We start from the raw sequence: 7,367 nt of genomic DNA on the forward strand, positions 1-7,367 counted from the left end.
CTCACCAGGTCGTCGCCTGTGGCCAACACCAAGTCCAACAAGGCATCCCCCTGGTGGGGCTGTGCACCTCCTGGGTTAGATGAAGGTCCTGAACTCTCTCCAAGAACCTGCGTGCACGCTCGGACCTGGCCGACTGCTCTTCCCAGCAGATGTCTGGGAAATTCAGGTCCCCCATGACTACCACATCCCTAGCTTTTACTACCTCAGTGAGCTGACCCAAGAGTTCCTAGTCAAGCTCCCCTGCTTGGGTAGGGGGTCTATAGTAGACTCCCACCAATAGGTCCCCTTTCCCCTCTTCTGCCTCGAACCCTAACCCAAAGCACCTCAGAGTGCTTCTCCCCTGACTCCTTACTAATTAGCGAGGACGTGTAGTCCTCCTTGATGTAGAGTGCCACTCCTCCCCCTCGTTGATGGCAACCAACAAGATTAAGGCAACAAACAGTAACATAATTAATGATGATATTGGATTTTTTTCTGAAGACTAAACATAGACCATCCAGTTAAAATGATTATGCACTAATGTGTCAAACAGCGTCACCTGGTGTCTCCTACGTACCAATATTATGTGTACAGGAAACAAACACTTGCGACTGACAGGCTGGGATTTTCCAAGGAACCAGAGGAGTTAGGTACAGAAGCTCTGCATAAGTTTTAGGTGCCTAAGTCATTGCATCCTCCTTGAAAATCCAAGCCATAAACCATTACACTATTTTTCCTTCAAACCCCACAAACAACAGTGCAAAGATTGTTTATCTGATAAGAAATATTCAGTCTTGGTATAAATCAATAGCACTACACCATTAGACCCAATGAATTTGCCCCAAACTTTCCATTTCTGTTACTTTACAATATGTCCAAATTCATGTCTCATTTCACCAAATTTGAAAAAAAAAAGGCATTTCACACAAATACTGTGATAATTCATAGGTGACACAAGCACACCTGTATACACATAGGGGAAAGGAATACTTTTTGAGTGAAAAATCTCAGTTTTCAAAAATGTAAAAATCATTAGTTTTGTCCTGAATGCAAAGACACAAAAACATGCTTTAAGCAAATGTTCTCCCTGTTCATATTGTGCCCCAGCTTTCATGAAAACCAAATTCTAGGTTTCAAAACGACTTATCAAAGAAACAGTGGGGTTTTTTTCCAGTTTTCTCACATTGCTCTGCTTTTGACCAACAGCAGTACATTTGATCCTGTGCTGGAACCCAGGCAAAGTAGTTCGCACCTCTTCAGGACCTTCCTATTGAAGCTTAGGTATTAAGCAGACGTCCCTAAAGCTGAAATGTGGATAAAACCGTATTTGGAAAATGCTATCAAGTCCCAAAAAGTCTGAGCTCTTTCCTGAACACTGAGTGTTATTTCTGAGTCAGTCTGTCTCTCTCTGCTGACTCACTGGATCCCGGGCCGCGTGCTACAAACCCTGAGTGCAGGAATGAAGAAACAAGGAAGTGGACTACCCTGGGAGGAGGAGAAGGGGGGTCTATCAGCCTTACCCCTGCTACTTTGACATTTATGTCACTGCCTCAAGGAGGGAACAGCTATACATCTCTGGCCTGGGTCACCAAGGCTCTGTACAGACATGAAATAGCCCGAGGTGGAGCTGATCAAACTGATGCAGGTTTCTGTAAGCGGCGTAGGTTAGACAGGGAGACAGCAGAATACACATTCACCCTTGGGTGTGGAGGGGGGAGGCCAAGAGGCTTCCTGCACTGGCACTGACCAAGGGCAGCAGGTTTGGGGCATTCCTGCACACCTCCCAGCACTTCCAAGTGCTGCCGAGCACCCAGGCCACCCCTGACTGTCTGCCAAGTACACCCCCCAGCCCTCTGCCATCACCCTCGCCCCTCTCCTGTGCCCAGACCTAGGCTTCCAGGAGAGCTGCGGAGTGAATCACCACGGCACCCTCCCCGCACCACCACCAGCCAGGCAGCTGGGCTTACCATGGTGACCCACTCTAGGGCTCTCCTGAAAACCTAGCTCTGGGCAGAGGGAGGGTCTGCAGTGACTGCAGGGAGTTGGGGGCATGTGGGCAGCCAATCAGGGGTGGCCTGGGCACTGCGGAAAAGAAACAATCAGGATCAGGCCCCTCGGAGCCCTGGCATGAGTGGCAGCTGGCAGAAGGAGGCCACACCACTGCCTGGCATGAGCTCCCGTGCTGCCAGGCGTGTCCTGCTGCCAGCCACCAGCTGCCACTGGTGTTGGAGCTGCCAGGAGCCTTGCTCCTTCCTTCTACAGAGCACCCCAGTGCGACCCTCCCAGGTTGACAGGCGCCTTCTGCTGCCAGCTGCACAGACGCCTCCCTTCCTCCCTCCCACCCATCTGTTTGCAGCTGACGGCTGGCCACAAGCTGCAACCAGGGCTGGGGAGAGAGTCTGTGCTGGCTTGGCTCTGTGACAGTCCAGGGGCCTGTTGGGCACTCAGCCACAGCAGCCAAGTGCGAGGCAAGTGCTAGTGCGGGGCGAGACTAGCAGGGAGCCACAAAGGTGCCTGGGATGCTGGCAGACAGCAATCTAACATGAATCGATAGGCCATCTGATACAGAAGTTCAGTGCATCAGTCTAATCTAAATCAATTCAGTCTGAGCTCACATCAATCCAAGTCTATCTTAACCCAATGGTTATGCCATTTTAAACCGTTCTAGGTGCACCGAACCTCTGTTCTGTTATGGGTGTCAGACCAGCTTTCAGTCACTTTATGTGTAATACCTGTACGTGGCCCTTGCTGACTGGTGGGGTAGAGGAGAAGAAGGGTTAGAGCCCTACTCACTGACTCCCCCCTCAAATGTTCATCAAGAATTATATAGACTAAAGAGGGACATTTTTCATTAGCAATAGACTTGAGCCCCAGCTTTTAGATCAGATTCCAACATCCCAAATTTTATCTACATTCCACAGCAAGGCATTTTGACAAAGATCCCTCTGTCTGATTTCCAAAAGGACTACATTTAAATCCAGGCTGCAAAACATCTGCTTTCTGAGGCTGTTGGAATGAGTCCTGAAAGTATTGCTATTATCACTAATTGACCAGGTAATTTGAGATATCAGATCTATTACAGATTGCTAGGTAGAATTATCCTTTAGTTGTTTGGTCAAAAAAAAAAAAATAGCAAGGGGTCCTGAGACTCTATTCACCTACCTATTCGCTTCAGGGCTCAACCCATCTCCAGCCATTACCAGCACTATATAAATCCAAATGCTGCCTGCTGATTCTAAATAAATAAATTAAATAAATGGTACAGAAACAAGACATATAGCATTGGGCTAAGTTTTTACTGCTCTATGGAGGGTTTTTCTCCCCGACGGATGCAGGCGAGAGCATTCCGATGATGCTTCAGCATATAAGGAATCTCAGATGTCGATCAGGAAAAGTGGCAGCTTCTGGCAGAAATGACTGAACAGGCTGCTGGAAAAGAATGAGGAGGAGAAGAAATAGATGAAACACTTTGTTTACCAGGTCATTAAATCAGCACCATCACTGGAAAAAAATGCAAGTTCATCTCGCTTCCCCAGGATCCAAATCACTATCGCTGCTGGACAAAACAGCAGTATCCTTTTTGTCCTTTTCTAAGGATTTGGAACTGGACCATGTTATTAGCACACAGAAGAGTCTGGACTTTGATGAGCTTCATCCAATGCTCATTAAGCACTTAACACCCCTGTCTCTTGTAACATCTCTCTAATTCCAGGGGCAGGGAAGATTTTTTCCAGGCCAGATTTAAACACGCAGTGATTGAAGAGCTCCTGCTAATTTATGGAATCACCATGGAATAATGCATGGTCTCCCTTGGAGCAGCGAAGGTTTTCTGCCCAGAAAGGATTTGTAGCTATCTATCCCTTTAATTGTTAGCATGTGCCACTGGATGGAGCGGAGGGGGGGAAAAAAGACTATGCATGGGCCTTTAAAGAGAGTGATTTCCTCCAGAGGAAATAATCACTTCAATTGGCAAATGTCACTTGGGTTACACAGGAGTTGTGGCTCTCTGAAAAAAATATACCCACAAGGAAATGTCTGGACTAATTCAAGCATGTCTAAGTCATCAGCATCCTTTTCAGGGAAGGTTTCAGTTTCCACACACGCAGTTCTTCTAATAAACCTTGTATTATTTATATGCAATTATTTATTCTTTCAAGGGTTGCTGGAGATTTCATGGAACAGTTCAGTATGGAAGGGCTCCACTGGGCCCAGCTGCATGCATTTGAGTCTTTTTATATTTGCTATAACAACCTCTAGCCAGAAGATTTGATCAAAACCAGTTGCCGGCTTCCCAAAGATGGGCTCTGATAAGAAGAGGAGAGAGGTTTGTGTGCTGGGGAGAGGTCACAAGGCATACTCAAAGAGCAAAGAATAGTTCAAGTAATGTTCAGTCCATGCATCTCTCTCCCTGATGGCCCCAAAATTCAGAAGCCAAAAAAACCATCAGCCAGTTGGTTAATCTCTACAAAACCATCTTCCACTGCCAAGCTGGGGGTAAAGCTAGATGCTTGGAAAACTCTTTAAATTGCAAAAAAAAAAGCCCATAAGATTAAACTTGCCAGGAAATGGTTTCCCTGCCCTGAATCAGGGTGAAAAGAGTCAACATTTCAAATGTTTTTTCTCAAATTAATGATCTGGAAAAGAAAAAAAAAATAGACTGGCTAATTTCCTTTCATTCTTCCCTCTTTACACTTTTCCTTGCTTTTTTTTTTAGTCAAATTTTGAAATGAAAAGGCTATTTTAAATGAAAAAAATCCTAAAACTTTGCACCGTGAAACAACTGTTGTCACTCTTCTTTCCAAATCAGGAGATTCATCTGCTCATGCTGACAATGTTGGTTTCGAGGGGAATGTCGCTGTTCTTGTCAAGGAAAACAAGACGTGAAGGATTTTCCTGCCAGACACATTGCAGATATTAAATTCATGAAAGCCCTTGCTGATATCAACAGGAATGATCGGACCCCAAAGCCACACCTGCAAGCCACAAGAGGTAAATAGCAGCTCCATTTTACACAATAGGACCTTTGCAGCACAGTGAGCAGTGGTGGGTCAAGGGGTCCCAACTCCTGGGCACTAACTTATCAAAAAGTGCTGGAACAGAGAAGAAGGGGCTCAAGGCTTTGGGCTCTATAGCCCCCAGCAGGGTGGATCAGGCAGAAGTGGGCAGAAGCCAGCAGCCATGGGGTGGAAGCAGGGGGACGCTCATGGCTCTGGGACAGGAGGGTGGGGTGGGGGAAAACAGGGAGCCTGCAACCAGTGGATTAATCCCACCACCAAGTCTTGGGTTTTATATTGTCGTTCAGCAGCACCTTCAAGCCTCCTGCCTGCACCCTCCATCTGCTGGGTCTTGGCCACTTCCAGCCAACCTGCACCAAAGCCTGGAGTCCCTCTGCCAGATTTGCCTCTATTGCCCATGCCACTCAAAATCCTGACAGTGAGGTTCGATTGCATGCTCCGGCCACACAGAGAACACATTATTTACCCTTTAGCCCATGCAAATTTGGGTCCTGAGGCAGCAAAGCACCTAAGCAAATAGGTTTCAGTCCAGCAAATCATTTAAGAATACCACTAACTTTCAAGTCTGCACTGAGTCCACACTGGAGTACTTTAACTAGGGGCAAAAGTCTGTCCCGTTAACGTAATGTCTATGAGAAAGATGCACTGTCCCAAAGCCACAGCTTCCTGCTGGAATGAAAAGCCTCTAGCTAATGCACTTATAAACAGTGCCACATTTGGTGAGCTTTTATTTCATTAAAAAAAAAAAAGTATTAAAAAAAAGTTAAATTGCCCTTGCATCTTTGGACCACATCCTGCAACCACTCCAGGGGACTAGATTTAACAGCCAGTGGGAAAAACTCCAGTTGACTTCAATAAACACTGGACCACACCCCTTCTGCATGCAGACTAGTCCTTCCAGGACCCAGCTTTCATAATTCCACCAAAACCAAAATAACTCCTATAAACAATGAGGTGTTTGTGTGTACAATGGGAAGGGAGACTAATTAAAAAAAGGAGGAAGCAGATCCTTTTGTGTGAATTCAAGGGGAATCCATTCCCTTCTCAGGGCTAGGAATTGCTTCCCTCTCAGGGCCAGTAAGTCATTGGAAAGGTGACTCAGAGATGACATTAGGGAGCTGTCCTTCACAACTGTCTCCAGCATAATTTTGGCATCAACAGTTTCTTTAATTGAATCTGATTTAGATGCGAAGTCCACTGACACTTCATTTTTTCTTATGGTTTAATTTAGCATTTAGTTTCAGTTGTAATCTGATTTTATTACAGTTGTTCCTAGTAGAAAATCTATCCACCTATTACTAGCACTACATAAATTCAGCGGCTGTCTTAAAAAACATTTCTCACACATATGGGCTTCAACATTTCATATGTAACGTGTCTACTTGTTGATTATGCTTGCTACATGACTCAGTGCCCTGACCTTTCCAGAGGAAGTATTGTTTCAATGTATAACATACTGCTAAGGAAACAAAATGCAACCCTTCCTATAACTATAATGCATGGCAAAATAGTAATGACTTTAGAGTATATTCTTAAATTGATGAAACAGAGTGGACCATAAGACTTACAGTCCTTTTAATTAGGAGTATTAGCTAACATATTGAGTTGAGAATGTGTGTTTTTAACAATAAGCTAATGTAGACATCTTTCTTAAAAATCCCATGGCATTTTTCCAAAAGTAATCTATCAACTTAATTGACCTGGCTAATTCACTTTTTTTTTCAATAACTAATTTTCACCTACTTAAGAAATTTCCCCCCAAGTTTCAATTCGTTAAAAGTATTCTTTACTTCCCGTCCTTAATGCATGCATTTATACTGCTAACTGCAGTAGAACAGATGTTGTGGTGCATCCTAGAAGTGGTTGCATTTCAATGTTAGGTCAAGGTCTGCTTCAGTCTAGATTGTTTAGGCAATTATTTTGGGTGGAGGGCCGCTTACTGAGTTTTGGTGAGCTGTTGAGGGCTGCATGGGTAGCTTTGCCCCATAACAGTTGCCCCGTCCCCCAAGCACCATATTGGGACCGAAAGTCCCGCCCCCAATCCCTGACCTTTGCCACCAGAAGTCTCTCCCCTTGTCCAAGGAGTACCCCTCTTGGGAGGGAGGGTGCTGCAATCTTGAAACCAGAAAAAAAAAACCCAAATCCTATGCAAAAAAAAATAAAACATCTACTATAACTTATTTTCATTTTATTTAAAAATATTTGTATACTGATTTGTGTGTTTGCAACATGTATCTAGAGGTGACTGCATAATAGCTCCAAATACAAAGCCTACTGTATATTGTGTGTGGGCAGTAAGAGGGTGTATGTGCGGGGGTGTTGTTGGGAAGTGGCCATGTGTGTATGTGGATGGGTGTGGGGTTATGGTAGGTG

General features: G+C 45.0%; 1 long non-coding RNA gene across 1 annotated transcript in view; it reads right to left on the reverse strand.

The window, feature by feature from the left end:
• Nucleotides 1–3,254: 3,254 nt before the first annotated feature.
• LOC109286607 overlaps nucleotides 3,255–7,367 on the reverse strand; it is a 9,676-nt gene continuing 5,563 nt past the window's right edge. Inside the window, exon 2 of the long non-coding RNA XR_002094637.1 lies at nucleotides 3,255–3,408. This is a non-coding gene — a long non-coding RNA (uncharacterized LOC109286607). The remainder of the gene's footprint in view (nucleotides 3,409–7,367) is intronic.

The sequence above is a fragment of the Gavialis gangeticus genome, unplaced genomic scaffold (assembly GCF_001723915.1).
Source record: "Gavialis gangeticus isolate Ggan-Ray unplaced genomic scaffold, GavGan_comp1, whole genome shotgun sequence".
In the NCBI taxonomy this organism is placed as follows: Eukaryota; Metazoa; Chordata; order Crocodylia; family Gavialidae; genus Gavialis; species Gavialis gangeticus.